Raw genomic sequence first — 21063 nt, 5'->3', positions numbered from 1 at the left:
GGATGATTATCAGCCAGTCATCATGGACATTAGTCCCACCCCAGTGGAGACCAACATTACCACATCGCAAATTGCTGTGAGGGATGTGGCACGGATAACACCAACACAGGTAACACCAACATCACCTACACAGTTCATCCGGCGTTGGAAGTGGCACCTCCAGCAGGAGACAAAAGTTAAGCTCCCCAGTTTGAGACTTCTTTACGGTTAGCGAAAAGGACATTGCTATATGCTCCATTTGTAATACCTCTGTTAGTCGGGGTAAGCTTGGTACAAACTATGGTACCAAAGGCCAAATAACCCATCTGAAAAAACACCAGTTGACCGACTGGGAGGACCACCTTCGCCGCATAAAAACTGCTACCATTGCTGTTGGTGGGGGTAAACGAGTAGAAGATCCGATCACGGTGGAAGAGGAAGGAGAGGGAGACATTCTCTCTGGTAGTGGTACACAAAGTAGCCCTGTCCCCAGCAGTGCAGTGGTATCACCCACATCCTCAGAAACATCTCACTGGCACAAGAGTAAGAGTCAGCCTGAGACAGCAAGGAGTACCGCAATGAAAAAAAGTGCATCGTTGAGCCTAACAGAAAGGAAAACCATGCAGCCTACCATTATCAGCATGTTTACTAGGGCAGAGGGGCAGTACGAACGCAACCACCCTAGCTTGTTTGTACAATGCGAAGCTGGCTAAAATGTTAGCACCTTCTCCCTTTTTCTTTTGTTGAAGGGGTGGGTTTTCTGGAATTTGTGACAGCCATCTACCCAAAATGACAGGTTCCCAGCTGCTACAATTTCGCCAGAGTTGCTGTTCCAGCACTACATCACGACGTGCTGGAATTGCTTGCAAAAGCCTTGAAGCAGAGTGCTGTTCAGAGTATCCACCTGACAACAGACATGTGGACCAGTTGACAGGCCACTGATTACAAGTGCATCACTGCACACTGGATCTCTTTTGTGGGGTTTAGAGAAAAGATATCTGCTGGTGTTGACGCTGCTGAGATTTTTCGTGCCACTCACAAACATGCAACCGTAGCCATGTTTGCCATGGAGAAATCTCATACTGCTGCAAACATTTTGGATGAGTTTACCAGCAAGGTCTTTGAGTGGCTGCACCCAATAGGGCTTAACGTTGGTTTTGTTGCCACGGACAATGGCAGTAATGGAGTTAGGGCCATGAAAGTTGGTGCCTATTTCAGGGTCCCGAGTTTGGCACACTGCATTAACATTTTTGTTCAAGACTTTCTGAAAAATGAATACAAAGTCAGCAACTTATTGGCCACCTGCACAAGAATATGCACACATTTCAGCCATTCTTTTAAAGCCCGGAAGCAGCTGATTCAACGTGAGTATAAAATGCCAGTCAAAGCACTCATCCAGGAGGTGCCAACACGTTGGAATTCAAGTTATTACTTGCTTGATCGTCTTTTTTGAGCAGTACATACCACTCAATGCTTTTGTCATGCAAATATTAGGGGATCCTACTGTGAGAGGCATGACCGTTGAGATGGGCCAATGGGACCTCGTCAAATGCCTGACAGAGATGCTACTTCCTTTTGAGGTCTTCACACATGAAGTCAGCAGGGAGGACTGTACTATGGGCCTAGCTATCACATTGTTGCACATGCTAGAGCAACAGTTGAAGGAGGTGTCTGAAACGTACGCAGGTGTGGATGACAAACAAGACGCATATTATTTGGCGGACTCCTTAGCCGTTCGCTTATCTGAAAATACAAGGATTCAAAATAACAATGTGTCACATCAACATTACATTACTGCCACAATTTTGGATCCACTGTACAAAGTATTTCTCAACAGTAAGGCAGTAATTCCGTTTTCAGAAGTGGACGTTGCCAAGTACAAAACTTTGATACCTGAGGAAGCCACTGACTTCGAAAACGAACGGCTGGTAATTAGAGGCCAGCCACCCCAGGCCAGAACAAGTACTACAGGGCATTCAGAGTCAAGTTCTACTTCAGAGCCAGCAGTCACCAACACTACCAATAACATCAACAACAGCAAGAACAGGATCATCAGCCACAGTACAATTGGCACCTAATTGGTTTCAACGGCATGGGTATGGTAAGTCCAGTGCTGATGCAAAGGCGAAAAAGGCCAAGCAAATTGGAGCTCCCCTAAGCATTAAGCCTACGTACCAGACCTATCCGGATGACACAACAGAGGTCTTCATGGATCGAAACTCATTGGTGTATTGGTATGGGGAAAAAAGCCAGTGGACAGTGCTCAGCAGGCTGGAGATAAAGTATCTGGCTTCCCTGTCGCAAGTGCCTCTTCTGAGCGTTGGTGCTGAGTGCAGCTGGTGCCATTGTAACAGTGAAAAGGACCAGTCCCTCGTCCAAAAGCGTGGAGAGCTTAACCATGATCAAAATGAATCAGCACTTTATACCACCAGAGTACAAAATACCTGAATCACAGCAGGATGAGGAGAGCGACTTAGGTGATGGAAGTAGTGTGTTAGATGACCTACTTCTGATCAAACCACCATAGTTTGAGGATGAGCTCCTCTTCCCTGACAACTTGGCTTTCAAATTGTTACTTTCTTCCTTCCTTTATTTGTGTGTGTGTCTGTCTTTCTGGTTGGAATCACAACAAATCCATCACCACCGTCTTCTCTTTTATTTCCATATTGGAGTTGCACCTCTGTGCATTTAACTGTCCACTCCTCAGAGTCATGCTCCATCTTCCTGACTCACCCTAAATACATTTCCCTCAAGCCAGACATTGGATGGAGAATAGTACAAGAAATGTTGCCTCTAACAGTCCCTCCAGAAGAAGTGGAACATGACTATAGCTATTCTCCTTTTGTTTCTAAGCCAAAATTCATCACTGTCAGAAGGCTACCGCCTCTGCAGGCATCCAAAACTCTTCACTGTCAGAAGGCTTTCGCTAGTCGGCAGGCATCCAAAAGTAAACTCATAACTGTCAGAAGGCTACAGCCTCGGCAGGCATCAAAAGCTCATCAATGTCAGAACAGAAGGTACTTGGCAGAGAAAGACAAGACTCCTTGAAGAAACTTGATGACATGCCACATTTCTGCAACATTATTTGACCAATGACCGCTACCCAGGCCGCGGCCCATCTCACAGCGCTGACCATGTGAACCAACTTCAACTGCGACAAAGTCCCACAGATGAGTAAGAAAACCAAAACAGCGACTATCACTCAAAATGAATGTGGAGTAATAACGAGGCCACAGTCATCGGGAGCTACCCTTGTGGCACATGTAGCATTTGCGAACATTGCCAGACCACCAAATCAGTCACCTATAACGGTTTTACAATGTGGTCTAAAGACATGAGCAACTGCAGAAGTTGCAACGTGGTTTACCTCTTATTGTGCCCTTGTGGTCTAGCATATGTCGGTGAAACCGGAAGAGAGCTTAGATTACGACTTCTTGAACATCGATCAGCATTAAAGACTAACAAACAAAATGCTCCCCTTGTCGAACACTATGACACCTTGAAGCACAAACATACCGAATTTAAGTGGTTTGTAATTGAAAAAATCTCTGGAAGCCTCAGAGGAGGCAACTTGGAAATGAAAAGAAAAAACAGAGAACAGTGGTACATTTCCGCCCTCAACACTATCTATAAAGGGCTCAACACTAGGGAAGATTGGATGAAACTTAGTTCTTAGAATCCCCATCCCTCTGTGAATCCCTGCCTAAACTAATTGGGTTTCAATCACCACTTGGTTAATTCACCTGCTTTCACTGGAGCCTTTTAGAGGATCAAGTTTTTCACTCTCTTCCTGTGATTTTTTAGTAAGCTAGTTTTTCATCCATCCTTACATTTATATATGTCCCTGTTATTACGTCCCTTTTTAATAATGGACTCAGATGAAATGAGTCCAGGAATATTTAATAACTTCAAAAAAATTCCTTTTTAAGGTACACATAGTGTCCTCACTTATTGTGTAGTCCCTATTTCACATGAGAACCAGCGTGAATACTGCATACTCCGCTTTTACAGACACACATTTATGTGAGTCTGTAAACTTGCTCATGTATAATGCAATGCCACCTATAACAATGGGTCATATGTTGAAGATACACGGGCCACGGACAGAGCAGCGTATTATTTGTATGTCCTACAGACTAATTGTATATCTACTCGGAGACAGCTCACGTATTGTCAACAGTATAGGACATGGTAATTGAGATTTGTATTTATAGAAAAAACGATACTCAAAAAGTCTCCCACTCCAATATGGAGCCTGTTTTAACAGTGGGCCAGTAACCTTCCTGTATTCCTAATTTAGAGTCCTTTGTTACTCTTCATGTCTACTTGCTTAATCACGTGGGCTTATAGCGGTAACAAAAAGGAAGGACGTAGGAACAGGCCTTGAGATAGGCGATTCTGAATCGGCGACGTTTGTTTGAACGCGTACCGTCATTGACGCAGGTAAGAAACCACGAAGCCCTTGAATAGTGGCGCGAACGCTCGGGTGCCTGCGTTGATTTCCTCTAGCTCACGGGGGATACAGCAGCTTAGCTAGCCAGGCCAATTGTGGTCAAACTCGGGTTTTAATTTTGGTTATAAGTGGGCAGCAGGTTAAGTAGCGAGATAATTAGAAGCCTTCCCTTCACGCACAGACGCCTCTTGCGATTTCAGCATGACTCAAGCAAGCAGACAGAACAGCGGTGTCCTTCTGCACCTACGGAAAAGAGTAGATTAGCTGAAAACTGTCGTTCAGTTCGGGTTTTAATCGGCAGTACAAAGCACTTAGTGAATGTAGTGTTAGTTCCCTGGTTCGGAGTGAGGGAACACTGACACTTATGAATTTCCGCATGACAGATAGGGTCTGAATTAGGATTAGCGCGTTTGTCTTTTCTTTAAATAAAATCTAGCCGCGCATCATTAATGTGAATTTCATCTTCATTTTTACTCTCAGCCATACCCAAAACGTCGGGTGAACGAGACAAACATTTCTCTGGCCCTCATTGAACGGCTCGCATAAATAGATGCTTTGGCAACCCAACAAATTACCCATTAGTGCATCACCATATAGGGTAAGTGTCGCAGTCTAAGAACTTAGTTTTAAGTTATGCCTTTATCGATATGCACGAAATAAATGGATCACAGTGGATTTCAATTACTGTTTACTCCTAGAGATCGTATCATCCCTGAAGAGTAACCAAATAGATTCTGGATGTGCCTTATTTTTATGAAGTTTTCGAAACGTCTAGATAATGAACATGACCTCATGTATGCAGTAAGGCCCCACCTTGTTGGATCAAGGTGAGATTATACGACACAAAATACTCTCGGGCTATAAATAGTATTGCCAATACTGAGGAGAAGTAGTATCAATAATGGGTTCTATTTTTCTGAAATTTTAAAGCACTCTGTGATATCTTTAAATTTGTATTTGTTTCAGACAAAAGTTACACGCCAAAGATAGGCATTATCCTAGCCGCCAATTCGCCTGTCAGCAATATTTTATTGGGACAGAGATGTAGGTATTATTTACCATTGTTCTATATAATTAAAATCGTGGTATTAGATAGAGATTCCACTTAATATTATGAATGGAGTGGGGCCCTAAAATTAGAGAAAATTGATCTACACATTTATACATTAGCTATATCTTTAACAACAATGCTTGCCATTATATATTCTGCTAAAATGAACTTAGGTATGAATTATGAATGAGATTTGTCTCCCCCCCCTTTTTTTTGCATAAATGTAGTCCCTTCTGTGTAATGTTGGAAACTTTGAGGTTACTCTATTACAACTAGGATGTAGCTAGTCTCTTTATAGGGCAATGTCTACCATCTAGTGAAATAAGCAAAAGAATGAAAAAAATTTTTTAATGTGTAATTAGAACATATATATGTATTTCATTGTTGTGGATTATGATTTTTTAATGGTTGTATTATGTTTTATGTTTAGGGACGTTTGTTAAAGGTATTCTGTGGAGGAATTTTAAATTGTCAGTCCTGAAGAAGGTGGTTTTTATCACGATACACCACCGAAACGCGTCGACGCATAGATTGTTTGGTGGAATTTGTCGCAGAACAGAACTCCGAGTAACTAGGGTGCATTGTCACCAGACTGTGTCTGTTTAATGGTATAACAAATCCACACATCCAAGACATAACATGGATGTTTGTCATTGTTCCTCCCATTACACATCTACATGTATGTCTTATTGTGTTTTTTTTAATTTTTAATTTATATTGAAAGTTTTGCTTGATAATTACATGTGTCCTTTGACACAACGTATATATATATTTTTACCTTATTGTCACGGTTGAGGTTTAAATTTTAGCCAATGTGTCTGATTTTTCTTTAATTTTTGATGTACTGTGATTATGTTATATGTTTTTTATCTTGTTAATAAATTTCAATCAATGCTTTTTACGAATTAAAGAGTTCCTCTATTGATATTTTTCCAACACTACACGTTAGATGGTTATTACCTTGTCCGAACGCTTGCGAGTGGGTGAATGGTAGTAGGTTTTTTGTTGCAACATAAGTCTCTATGTCTGTACAAAGAGAAAATTCTTTTTAACCTAACAGTTATTGGTGCTCTATCTCTTTGTACTTGATTGAGCCCCTCCCCTTGTTTTGCAAAGAAAAAAGCCAGTGGACAGTGCTCAGCAGGCTGGAGATAAAGTATCTGGCTTCCCCTGTCGCAAGTGCCTCTTCTGAGCGTTGGTGCTGAGTGCAGCTGGTGCCATTGTAACTGTGAAAAGGACCAGTCCCTCGTCCAAAAGCGTGGAGAGCTTAACCATGATCAAAATGAATCAGCACTTTATACCACCAGAGTACAAAATACCTGAATCACAGCAGGATGAGGAGAGCGACTTAGGTGATGGAAGTAGTGTGTTAGATGACCTACTTCTGATCAAACCACCATAGTTTGAGGATGAGCTCCTCTTCCCTGACAACTTGGCTTTCAAATTGTTACTTTCTTCCTTCCTTTATTTGTGTGTGTTTCTGTCTTTCTGGTTGGAATCACAACAAATCCATCACCACCGTCTTCTCTTTTATTTCCATATTGGAGTTGCACCTCTGTGCATTTAACTGTCCACTCCTCAGAGTCATGCTCCATCTTCCTGACTCACCCTAAATACATTTCCCTCAAGCCAGACATTGGATGGAGAATAGTACAAGAAATGTTGCCTCTAACAGTCCCTCCAGAAGAAGTGGAACATGACTATAGCTATTCTCCTTTTGTTTCTGAGCCAAAACTCATCACTGTCAGAAGGCTACCGCCTCTGCAGGCATCCAAAACTCTTCACTGTCAGAAGGCTTTCGCTAGTCGGCAGGCATCCAAAAGTAAACTCAGCACTGTCAGAAGGCTACAGCCTCGGCAGGCATCAAAAGCTCATCAATGTCAGAACAGAAGGTACTTGGCAGAGAAAGACAAGACTCTTTGAAGAAACTTGATGACATGCCACATTTCTGCAACCTTATTTGACCAATGACTGCTACCCAGGCCGCAGCCCATCTCACAGCGCTGACCATGTGAACCAACTTCAACTGCGACAAAGTGCCACAGATGATTAAGAAAACCAAAACAGCGACTATCACTCAAAATGAATGTGGAGTAATAACGAGGCCACTGCCTCGGTAAATAAACACACACCTGTCAGAACTAGGCATCTAACAGCCAAAGAGAAGAGCAAGACAGGTAATGATGGCATGCACTGGATGCTGACTCCGAGTGATTGCTGTTTTTTGTGTTGATGACGTTGTGCATGAATTCGAACTGTACTAGTAATTGATCTACCAATAAAAGTGACTCAAGTGACAGTCAATGTTTCCCTTAACCAAATTGTACTCCTACTACTGCAGGCCAATATCCATTGCATGTTTTTTATATGGAATATGGACTTACTCGGAGTCTGTACACTACAGACTGAGTTGGAGTTGGATAACACGTACAACACCATGATGATGACCATACTATCTTCGCAGTCAGTCAGTTGGATCGGAGATGATTGATGGAATAACTCGGGCTTTTTAAATCAAGTGGCATAAAAGGTAAATAAGTCAACAACCACAGCAGACCTACATGTCTGTGTAGTGGTGGACTCGAGTAGTCACGAGTGTAGTAGTGGAGGTATGACTGACAGCCGTGTGTTGATTTAGTTACTTACTTTGGAAAATGCTATGTTGCTGTATATGTGTCCTGTTTCAGGTTAATGCTGGAAACAGACTTGTTGTTTAATAACAAAATTGTACATCTACTGCAGGGCTATCCATTGGATATTTGAATATGGACTCTGGACTCACTCGGTACACTACAGACTGAGTTGGACACCATGTTCATGATGACCACATTCTATACTCTTCGTAGTCAGTCAGTACTTAGGATCGGAGATGATTGATAAAATAACTGCGTTTCATGAAGTGGCATAATAGGTAAACACAAGTCAACAAGAACCACAGCAGATCTACATGTCCGTGTAGTGATGAAGTTGAGTGTAGTGGTATGACTGACAGCGGTGCATTGATTTAGTCACTTCATTTTGAAAATGCTAGGTTGCTGTATATGTGCTTTGTCTGGCTCTGTCAAAATTTAAGCTACATGGAGGTTTGGTCATGGCCCGGTGCTGTGGGCTTACTCTGTCCTGTTGTTGTTGTAACTTAATGCTGTAAACCGAGTAAACATGATGTTTCCATGCCGCCTCAGTCTGAAAGTGTTCTCTTCCTCTTGTTGCACTCCACAGTAATTGGTGCATTTTTTTATTCATTGATTTTTCAATATCCCTTTTGTTTTTCCATTTACACTTGCTTTTACCCTGTGCTATACTTGGAAAAACAATGCATACTCACCTTACCAATGAATCTACATCTGCCAGGCAGGCAGTGGCGTCACCAAAGATTGATGGACGCAGCATCCATGGAAGGGAGGACCAAGAGGATTGCGGAGATGCAACTCCCCATTTTGACAAGGATAACACATTAACAGTATCAACTTTCATCATCTTTTAAATAATTGGATTAATTTTTTGTCTTCAATCATTACTACCGTGTGTTGTTGCTATTAATATTAATTATGTTTGCTCTCTCCTTATAATTCATCCCTACAGCTATTTTTAAATTGTCTTTGCTATCTTTAAAAGTAAGCCCGGTACAACAAAACACAAACCGTATGTAATCCAGGTCTCTATGAGGGCAGACAGGCAAGGCAAATTGCATAATATTAATATACTGCTGCCCTGTACTGTCTAATTGTCTAGTAGTAGTTAGTAAGTACTACTTATCATTAACCATCAAGTTATCATCATCATGCATGCATTTCCTTTTTCTCCCTTAACAGATTTATGGATATGGTAGTCTACAAAGATTGTGTTTTGTTCTTACCCCGGGCTGTGTGATTTATTGAGGTGTGACTAAATTAAATGTACACCAATAATTGATCACACGCTTGCTGGGGCAGATGTGGCAAAAGCAATACTAATTCTATTTCAAGGCAGGGCAAGGATCTTCTTCTGCTTGCCCACCCATGATCAGTATATTTGCGAGGTAACTTCCACGAACCAACTGCTTTTCAATCTACCCTAAAACAGTGATGAATTTTGATGCATCAGGGTGATTTTGGATAACGCCTTATTGGTTGTGGTATTTGATGACAAAGTTTAATGTCTTTTTAACTCTCGTGTTGTGATTTTAAATTTGTGGTATTGATTTTAATATTGTCACTTTTTGGAGGATAAGAACTTTTCTTCTTCCTGTCTGAAATGTTTTTATTGTGTATTATTCTCTCAATAAACTGACTATACTTTTGTACAATTTGTAGGTTTCTGGGCCAACACATCTGTAATTGATTTTAATAGTGATCCCTCAGGTTGAATGAAGACCGCTGATTGTGTGGGATAGGATCTTATGTATGGTGGAAGTGGTGTATTATAATTACTCCCAGGGGACATCCTTTCTTGAGTGTCAGATAGTAGAGGCCATTGGTTACTCAACTCACGCTGCTAATGCTATTGCTAATGCTAAGTAAAGGGTGTCTTCGTCTTCTTCAATCGTTGTATAATGTTCACTACAACTTCATACTTACTAAGGGGCATATTATCAAGCACCGCGTTAAAATTACCGCCGCGTTTGCGGCAGAAAACTGCAGCTAAAGTGGCGATAATGGGCTTGACAATATGCCGCAGAGAATTCCAATAGAAGCCCATGTTGACACCTGAACATGGGTTTCTATTGGAAATCTCTACGGCATATTATCAAGCCCATTAATGCCGCTTTAGCTGTAGTTTTCTGCCGCTAAAGCGGCGATAATTTTAGCGACGTTTCTTGATAATATGCCCCTAAGTCTCAACAGTACAGTAAGTGTACATACTTCCAGCTAGTGTAATGTCAATAAGTAACTGCTGCTGGCTCACCCCCTGTAGCTCCTGCAGGTGCATCATCTCTTGCTCACTCTGAAATGGCCGCATCGCCGCTGGCCCCGGCATTTTTAGATGCCATATATACAACTCCCCCTATTTATTCTTTTTCACTAGCAAGATTGAAAAAAAGGTTAATACATACATTTACAACATACATCACTAGTCCAAATCGGGTACTAGAGTAGAGTAGACACTAGTAGTGTTATGGTCCCTAGGGTCATTCTAGTCTACTCTACTCTTTGCAAAGTTAGCCTGAGCCATGCAACCATTTTAGCTTCATGTCTTTTGCGCACGTTACCTCGCAGTTTGTTGTGTAAGACGCCTTTGAGCCCACATGAGCTCATACAGCTACTGTCTAGGCGTTGCGTACACGACGTCGAAAAACAAGCCACTTTGTTGTGGAGTTTGAGTCAGTCTGTATTGCTTAGTCATAACATGCTACATTTTTTGGCATGATTAAGAAATTCATGCATTATACTATCTAAAGCACACCATATTTCTCATAACAGACGGAAGATTTCCTTCTACTAACCAGAGCTGTGCAGAGCTTATGATGTATCCAGTACTTCTACGCTCTAAGGTAAGGGGTCCCCCAGAATTCGCACAGAGATCTTTTGCCTTCTGTGGACTTGAAACAATGTTTAATGTTTTAATCTTATGCATTTTGCTGTTGGAGCTGGCTTGTATTGTATACTGAATTGTAGAATAACGTACAGAGCTTGTTAGTTGAAAATAAACCTTTTGAACGTACACATAGTCTATGTGTAAGCTCAAAGGTTTGTGGTATTTGGTGTGGTGGACTTACACGAGTGAGTGAGCGAAAGGGTGTTATGTTCTGGGTTGTCTAATCATTGGGTATCTTCGGGGGTTCAGGGACCTAATGAGACACTATAGCTAGTCGGTCAGGTGATTGTGGGTTCTAACTGAGGTGTGAGGAAGGTCCAACCTCCTATCACCAACATCCTATTTTCTTGTGCATAGTTCTGTATGTGGCTGCGCAGAATCCCCACAACAGTAGTAGTATGTACTATATCCTAACAAAAGTAGTCAAATATCTGGTTGGCCATTTTGTTGGTGGGAATTGTTGAAAAGCCTCAAGATTAAGAAGACTAGAAGAGGACAACCCAAAGGACTGGACTCAGTGGCTAGAGGTATTGGTCAATCTGAGTTTTATTTAAAACCTTTTAAATAAAGAGTGGCCAACTGGGCAAGCTCAGCTATAGACAGACTAATAGTAGTAGTACAGAGAGTCATAGGAGAGGAAGTTAGAGGCAGGGATAACAAGAATTTAGAAACAGATAGTCAAGATCAAAGAAGATTTTGTAAAAAATAGAATTAGGAACCAGAATTAATAGTTCAGAAAAAATAAGGTGCAGTAAAAGTTAGGGAAATATAATTATTAATATTAACCCCTGGAGGACTTACTGGGGCCAGCAGCAGAGCGCTCGGTAGAGGAGCAGTCCTGGCCATGGAAGGCATCTTGTTCTTGTTGTCCTGCCGACTCTGACCCCGTCTTCTTGTCCCTGGGTGCTGATCATGTAAGATATAATAAAGTAAAAACATTAATGATTGGTGTGAAACAAATAAAATATTTTAAAAAACGCTCCAAAAACATTTTAGAAAACAACAATTGCAATAAAATTGACCTATCTAATCAGATCGACTAGTAGTATTATTGCGGGATTCACGGACCGCCTACTTATTATTCATGAACACTAATCCAGTGTTCCATTCTGATTCCAGAATACTAACTAAGCCTAAGTACCACCTGACCTAGCCCACCTATTCCAGACAGGGCAATTGTTCACTAAGTCTGCATTTCCATTTATTTTAGCCCTCAAAAATGCATAGATGGAGGACACATGCATAAATGTGTGCATACACCAAATTGTTGGTTGGATGCGTCTGATATTCTGCTAGTGACACTGCTAAGCCTTACGACTCACTAAACAAACTACAAAAGGTTCTACTAAAGACTGGGGTAAGCAGCACTCAGTGACAGAGGATGCATCACGAAGACCGCTAAAAAATTACCAACTAATACTAACTAAACCTATCAATCCATCCACCACTATCTCTTCTTAGTGACAGGAGGACAAAGGAAGGACTAGAGTCTCTCTAGCAATGGCATTACCTAACTTAAGTTCTCTAAAGTAAACTCTTACATAATCAGCTCAAGCGAGCGCAAAGTTGCAAACAAGTAAGAGTTGCGCTGAGCACCTGTGTCATACAATCACAGAAGATTCTGAAACATAATTTACCTGCAATGTAAGCAGCAGTATTCTTGCTATTCGGAAAAAAATTATACACAATACTTATACTACTAATATATTAGCTACTCACCAAGCCCCACAACCTCGACACCTAGCAGGTCCAGCAGGTCCTGCTCCCAGTCCAAGATGTCAGACCTCCGGTGGACCAGCTGGTTATGGGTGCGCCGGACCCCTGAGCAGCGAAACACTGCCCGGCGCACCTTCGCCCACCGGCGGTGACGCTCCTGGGTAGGGTACGCGGAGCTAGGCCTGCTGCCTGCTGCCAAGGTCAAGGGGAGGTGGCGCTACACAAAAAAAACAAGGGCGGCCACATCCTCCTCGCAGAAAAGCTTCCGGGCCTGCACCCCGGCAGGGCACAGTCTGCCGCAAGGCGGGCGGCTCTTGGGCGCAGGCGCCTTGCCCTTGGAGCCGGTAGTGGTGGTACCCTTAGCCATGGTTCTGGGTGTGCGGGAGGTGGAAAAGTAAATTTAGAAGGAAAAATAAAGTTAGGGGAAGAAGTAGGAGCTTAAAGAAGGAAGTAATGTAAAACAGAAGAAAATTGAAACAAACGCAGTAAAAGTAAAAAAAAAAAAAAATGCAAAATTTAGACTTAGGGACAGAGAGGGATAGATAATAAATAAAACAAATCAGAAAAACAGTGTAAATAGAGGAGGATAGAAAAGCAGGCCCAGAACCATAGCATAAAGTGAAAAACAAGATGGCCGCGCCCATTGCGACCGCGTGGGTAAGTTTGCGTGATATTTCCCCCCAAGCACACAAAAAGAGTCGCGAACATGTAAAACGCATTCCCGAACATGAAATGTGTATCACGAACACGCTATACGCGACCTGGAACAGTAAATAAGGCATTGCAAACGGGTGGGACAAGTGAAAAACAAGATGGCCGGCTCCATAGGCAACCGCATGGGCAAGTTCGCGAGATACTATCCCCCGAGCATGCAAAAAGCGTCCCGAACATGCAATACGTGTTCCTGATCTAGAAAAACGAATCATGAACAGGCGGGACAAGCAACTACGCATGCTCGCATAGCTACTCGTAGCTCACATAGCGCTTTTACAACTTTGCGTAGCCTCGTGTAGAACTACGCCCAGGCTGAGTGTGGATGGCATTTGGATGGTGATGGGCAGGCTTCACAGTGTTGTATAATGTTAACTGTAATATGTGGTTTTGGCACTGGTATCTGCGGAAAACGACTTTAACAACGCGCTCAAAACAGTGCAATACATTTACATCACTGCTTTTACAACGCAAGTCGTTACAGCCACTTGCGCTGGATGGTGCTATAGACTAATGAATAGTGTGATTTACTATTCCAACACCTTCCCTACTGTACGTAGGCTGGAGTTGGAATATTAAATCATACTATTCCTAAGTCCAGCGCCCTACAGCGCAAGTCATTGTAATGACTTGCGTTGTAAAAAACAGCGATGTAATGTAACGCGATCTAAATGATCGTTTTGTAACATCATACATCGATATCTGCAGTTTGTGTATTTGCATGTGTTTGGTAAGAAAAACTTTTTAGTACTGTTTACTCCAAATGGGTATCATTGCCCTGCGTGAAAGCATTTTTTCTAAATGGTGTAACAATAGCAGCATATTTAGCTTTGGTTTTATTGTGTTAAATTATCCTTGTATTTGTGCAAGATGTGTAATGTGTTGTCTTGTGTGAAATTTTCTTTTGTTTTTACTTTTTAGTGGGATATTGTTGGTGCTTTCTGTGCCTGTGCAGAGTAAGTGCAGGTGATCCTCAGTCTCTAGCTGTCTTTGGCAAGTGAGTGTTTTAGTTAGTGAGTATATAGGTCTTTCAGTGCTTTGTATTGATTGACTTTTCCTTCCAGATCACTATATTTCACTAGATTTACTAACTGTTTGATACAGTCACAGTTTTTGTATTACTTTTTTACACAATGTTAGTTATTGTTGACTTATTTGTTGTGTTACTTTTATTAGTAAGGATGATGGGTAGCTGCAGGATCACCGCTCAGCAGGTTGTTAGTTTAATTTTTAAATCTTTCTCTGACCATGATTCTGAGACTGACTCTGCATCAGAAGCAGTCCAAGATTTTGGCAGTGAATTTTCTGTACGAGAGCAATCATCTGATGATGCAGCAACTCTCAAATAGGAGGATGTGCCTCTTTTAGAGGAGGACACTGATATGCCGAAAGTACAGCAAGAGGCATCTGTATTGCAGCCTTGGGCTGAATGGCTTGCCATTGGAAGTGCTGAACTTTGCGCTGACCCAAACGTGGTGCAGCCAGCGTTGCCTGCTGTTGGACCTGGCACCTTGGCGTGGGTCTCCCTTCCATGTTTTTGCTGGCTATAGATGCTTTGGGAACTGTACCACTGCTGTCCAGTCCCACAGTGCAAGTGCTCCCTATGGTAAATTGATGTATAGATTAGTGACTCCATGATTGGCTGATTTGGTTTACTTGTCAGACACTAGTACAGGGCACTAAGTGTGCCCAGGGCTGGTAAATCCAAATGCTGCTGGTGGGCTTGCAGCACTGGTTGTGCTACCCACAGAAGCAGCCTTGTAAAGTGTGTCTCAGGTCTGCCATTGCAGAGCCTGTGTGCAGTCTGGTACTGCCATGTTTACTGGGCAAGTGCACCCACTTGCCTGTCCCTAAACCTTCCCTTTTCTGCATATCAGAAAATATCATACCATATCATATATATGGTAGGCCCAAGGGCAGGGTACACTGTAGCTTTAAGGTAGGACATTCCCTGGTGTGTGTGACATGTCATAGTAGTGAATTACAGCCATTTTCGTTTTTCACTATTGCAAGGCTAACTGTTCCCCATAGGCCAGAATGGGCAGTTTGATTATTACATCTTATAATCCTAACTGACTCAGGGAACTAGGTAGAAATTCGAGTTTAGTATGCCTGAACTCAGGATGATAAAATGCATCTTTTAGTGAAGTTGGTTTTAACATTCTTTGTTTGAAAATACCACTTTTAGAAAGTGGGTATTTTCTTGTCTAACTATCCAAGCCTGCCTCTGCTAGGTTGTGTATTCCCTGTCTGGAGTTTGAGTGACAGGGGCTGGGAGATTCCAGGAGACAGGGTGAGTCAGCACAGGGCTGAATAGAGAGATCTGCATGCAGATGGGAGGGATGAGTGGCACCTGGGACCTGAATAGTGCTGTGCCTTCCCTTCACAATGTTGGCTCCACCTCCTGTGGTGCGACTGATGTCCCTGGCCTGCACTGTGAAAGGAAGGAAGGAGTCATGTAAACAGAGCTCTCCACGACTGACCAGAACTGGTTTGGACTAGGTAAAGGCCTCTCTGCCTTCAGAGAACAAAGAAAAACTGTGTATAAAAAGGGGGACCCAGACCCCAGAACTTTAGATCACTTTTGGAAAACAAGAAGAAACCTTTGCTGAGGAGAGGAACCAGAGAGACTGAGGAGAAACTATCCCTAAGCGTGAGGGATTGGTCTGCAGTGGTTGCCTGACTGCCAAAGAAAGGAGAAAGGAACTTTGAGTGTACTTTATTCAACTTGTGAAAGATCTCCAAGGGCCTGAGCTAGAGCTTGCCTCCTGCTGCAGCCTCAGGGACAACAGACTTCACCCACCAGCTCCCCAAGAGTTCTTTTGAAGTGCATACTGTTGTGTTGGGCCTTCTGAGGGACTGTGTGTCGCAAGGAACTGGAAGCGCGACTCATGAAGATGAAGCGTGTCGCCGAACTGCCACTGTCACTTCACAACGCGAAAGCTCCTCGCATCACCAGAGAAGCGGATCGACGTCACACCAGACGCATCGCTGGGAAAGCGTGTCACCGCTGCAGTTGTCGCATCTTTGCCGAAGCGCCTTGCATCGCCGGAGAAGAGGCGACGTCCCATCAGATGTCGCCGCATCACCGGGAAGCGTGTCGCAGGGCCTGTCGCAGCTCAGAAGAATCGCTGAGTCGCAGCACGGCCGTCGGGTGTGCACGCATCATGTCGCGCCATCGCTGAAGCGCCTCGCATCGCCAGAGAAGAGGATTGACATCGCATCAGACTCTGCCACATCACCGGGATGCATGTCGCAGGGCCTGTCCTGGCTCAGAAGAATCGTTGAGTAGCGACACGGCCATTGCGCATGCACGCACCGTGTCGCATCAAGAAGAAGATGCCATCTTTGTTTCATCGGACTGGATCTTCATCGCATCACAGTGTTGCCGGTCGCATTGCCATGAAAGCGCAGACAAGAACCAACGCACCCCCTAGGCATCAGTAGGGACCTGATGCATCACCGTTCTTGCGTGTAAGGAACCGACGCATCACCTTCCCTGCAACACTTTTGTTGTATAGCGTTACGCATCCTAACGTACATTGAACTCAAAGTGTCGCATTTTACATCTTAAGAGAACTAAGCTAATTCTGCCATTTTTAAAGTACAGTACTGTGGATTTTTGTCACTTGTGGTCTTGTGTTAAGCCTATATAAAAATACTTATTTTTATACTACAACTTGTGTAGTGTCCATCTGTAGTGTTGTCACTGTGTTACTGTATGTGTTCACAAATGCTTTACACACTGCCTCTGAGATAAGCTTGTCTGCTCATGCTAAGCTACCAAGGGGGTGAGCAGGGGTTATTTTAGGAGTGTACCCCCTTACCCTGACTAGAACAAGGGTCCCTGTTTGGTCAAAGGTACTTACCTCTGCCAACTAGAGACCCCCCAGATCTAACACCTGCCTTTAGTGGTGTTGCAGGCTGCAGAGTAAATAGTGATAATTTTTTGCCTATGAATTTCTTTCAGTTGCTTATGGCTGATATATTTTTGGATGAGATTATCGAACAGATTAATTTGTATGCAGAACAGTAATTGAAGGACAACAGTGGCAGACTTATTCCCCACTCTAGAGCTAGCCCGTGGGCTCCCTCAAATCTGGATGAGATGAAGACGTTTTGGTGTTTAACTTTTTTGATGGGATTGATAGGGAAGCCGTTGCCTGCTTTCTATTGGTCTACTAGTCCCTTGATGGCCATTGCTATATTTCTTGCAACCACAAGTCAGGAATGGTATTTTCTTCTACTTTAGATGCTGCATTTTCTAGATAATGCCTCAGCATTGCCATGAGATCACCCTGATCGTGACTACCTCTTCAAGATTCGGCCTGTCCTTGATCATTTTGTAAATCACTTTGCAGAGATCTATGTTCCAGTGAAGGAAATAGCTGTGGATGAGTCTTTGGTCCTGTTCAAGGGCCATTTGGTATTTAGGTAGTACATTCCTAGCAAGAGGGTACATTATGGAATTAAAATGCATATGCTAGGGGACATGGTGTTGCCACGAAAAAAAGATAGGCACCTGAATTGGAGCTCCACGTGCTGGTGGGCCCTACAGGAAGAGACATATAGTGGGGCTCAACACACGTGAGAACAGGAGTCCAGCAGGCGTCTTCCCCACCCATGACTATAGTACACTGCACAGTTCACCTTCTCTGATAAGGGACTAGGCCCAAGATTCATTTTCTCTCCCCTGATTGTGGTCCAGTAGCCACAGTGTCTGGTGCTTAAGACCCGGTAGTGGTCAGGCAGCTGAAAGCAGGCTGCCATTTTGAAAGGCACCCCTCGCTGTGCACACGTGGACCTGCCCAGACCGAGGGTGCAGATGGGAAATGCCATCTTGAGACGGGAAGGAGGTTCCCATGACAAACTGCAGGAGCCCCGGAGGGGCAGCCTCACAACCAGTAGGGATAACGGTGAGTGAAGCAACTGGGGGTCGATGCACTTACACAAAGGAGTTAGAAAGGCCTCCCATGCCTGAGGCTCCTCTGCAGAACCCATCACCAGTAGTTACCCCGCGAAGGTACCACTTCCTCTACCCCCTCTCCCGCCTAGCTCAGGGACTTGGGGATAATGGCACCATGCACTAGGACACAGATCGTCTGACAGCGACCACTGGGGGCCTGCTCTGAAGCAGCCGAGAAGTGTGATGGCTGGAGGATCACCCTAGAACTGCCCAGATGATGCCAAGTCTTTACACATAGCTAGCCATATTCACACCTATCCCTTATGGCAGGATGACACAGGAGTCGCTGGACTGGATGAAGGAGGATGAGCATACCCAGAGATCCCTTAGCACCATGCAGACAGCCAGGCCCTGCACGCTGGTCACTGGACAAGGGCCCTAGAGGAGAGAAGTGCTATTGGAGGGGGACCCAAGGCTGCTGTTGTCCCCCTGGACTACCCTTGGGGGTGATGACCAGACTAGATGCGCGACCCACACTGACCACACCACACACAAACACTGATTCCCTCTAGATGGGAGGCATACCACTGATCCTGTACCAATCCCACACGGACCCCCTGGGATAGGGTGAGACACGATCCAATGGACTGAAAGTCTGGGGCCACTGCTCAGGTCCGTCAGGGACTAGCTACCACACAATGACAGGTGCAGCATTAGGCAGGACTGAGGAGGAGCCCTGCATCACCCTGGAATCGCACCACTGTCTGCGGGCCAGACAGAAGAATCACTGGCACACCCCACTCCCCTTCTCTCAGGGAATGCACCCGCATGCCTTGGGCCCCTGAATGGAAGATGCCCAGTGGCAAGTCCACTGGCAAAACTAGCTAACAGCTGCTCTTCTCAGAGGCTGTCACTCAGCACCATACCAATGCAATGCCAAAAGGAGTACGGGCCACTGGACTGCCAATGGCCCCCACAGGCATAACAGCAGGAGTTCACCATGGAGTACATGGAGTACATCCTGCAGGAGGTCATGGCATTAGGCTGATGCCTGGAAGCAGTGGACTCTAAAATACCCAACGTTGTGGCCAAAACCAAATCCATCTGCTCGTACATTGCACACTTCCAGGCCTGGGTGGAAAAGATAGAGCTATGGGTCATACCTATAGAAGACCAATTCAAGAGAGGGCCCAGGAAATCTTATGCCACAGGAGAAAAATCATCGACCTGGCGGACAGAAGTCAGAGGGACAATGTCTCCTTCGTTGGCTTTCCAGAACATCCTTCAGGGGTTTCTTCAAGGGCCTCCTCTCCAACCTCACCGGCACCTTCACCCAAACCCTGAAACTCCAATGTGCACACCACAAGGACCCTGTGCACCAATGCCAAACAGGACGGCCTTACCCCATCATAGCCTGCTTCCTTCAGCACGAGCAAGTACAGCAGCTTCTAATCGTGACCCGTTTGCACGGCCACCATAACCACTAAGTGCAAGAAATCCATTATAGCTGCAGACTTCTCACGGGAGACCAACAAGCGCAGAAAGGCTTTTCCGTCCAGCCCTAGTTCCATCAAATGGACATCAAGTATGGACTGTCTGAACCAGCTTGACTGTGGATAATGAAAGACGACAGGTACAAAGACGTTTTTGACCCAGAAGTCCTGCATATTTTCCTGGAGGACTCACCGTCCATGCTATCGACACTTACCCCCTGGAGTCACATCACAGACCATGTTCCCCCACCACGCTGCCTCCCCCCACCAACTATGGTGGCCGATGGTGCAAGAGCAGGAAACGTGACAGGGGCAGAGTTCTAGAGAGGGTGGCTCGCTGCCAGGATGACAGGGACCTGACCCTCAAAGCAGTGGCAGCCATCATGAAGAACCAGGGCCGAGACATATTCTGGTCACCACTAAGGTCTGTCCACCCCAATGGCTGAGACATTCAGTGGGCCTCACAGCCCGTCAACCCCAAGCCTAGGGCACGGATGACTGTGGGCCGTGACCTCCCAGCAGCAGATGGATGAGTACCCTGTTACATGCCTGTACTTCTTCTTAAAACCGTGTGAATTGCACAGCTAGTGGACGGTTGTTCTTATGCAGCTGTGCAGTATTTTGTTATCTTTTACATTGCCTAGCTTGATGTGCACCCGCAGACCCCTGGTCCATCCTATGCAATGGCTTGCTTTGATGTACTTTGATGTATTTCCGATGTTCCCCACTGTTTGGCTTGTCAGCCTGCAGGTAACCACTACACCATTAGCGGTAGTGAGACCCTAGGCTAACGGCTTGCCAATATGGCTAACATCATTCCCCATCCCTCCACTTGGGGCCCTCTTACTCTTGAGGATGCTCAGAGGCCTCCTGCTTGCACCCCCTTGCCCCAGTCCATGCTACTGTTGACACTGCCAGACCTCCATGCTTAACAGTCCCTGAAATGTGTCATTGACTGCTGGCTAGACATCGGGGGGTGCACCAGACCATTCTCACCTGGACTCCCACAGTGGTCGTTCCCGCACCCTGGTTAACTTTTAGCCACTTTCTACTCTGCCCCTCCTGGTGGGGTTCTCCCTAGTATGATGGCGCTGCAAGCATAGACCCACAGTCTACAGGAGTAGTGCTGGTTAGTTAACCCTTCCCACTCCAGCCCCACTACTCCTTTTTTCTGCGCTCTTGGCAACCCACCCTGGGATGTGTCTGACTGCTGCCTTGCCCCTTCGTGTGTCCCCTCACC

The sequence above is a fragment of the Triturus cristatus genome, chromosome 2_2, assembly GCF_964204655.1.
Source record: "Triturus cristatus chromosome 2_2, aTriCri1.1, whole genome shotgun sequence".
In the NCBI taxonomy this organism is placed as follows: domain Eukaryota; kingdom Metazoa; phylum Chordata; class Amphibia; order Caudata; family Salamandridae; genus Triturus; species Triturus cristatus.
This window is presented reverse-complemented; position numbering follows the sequence as displayed.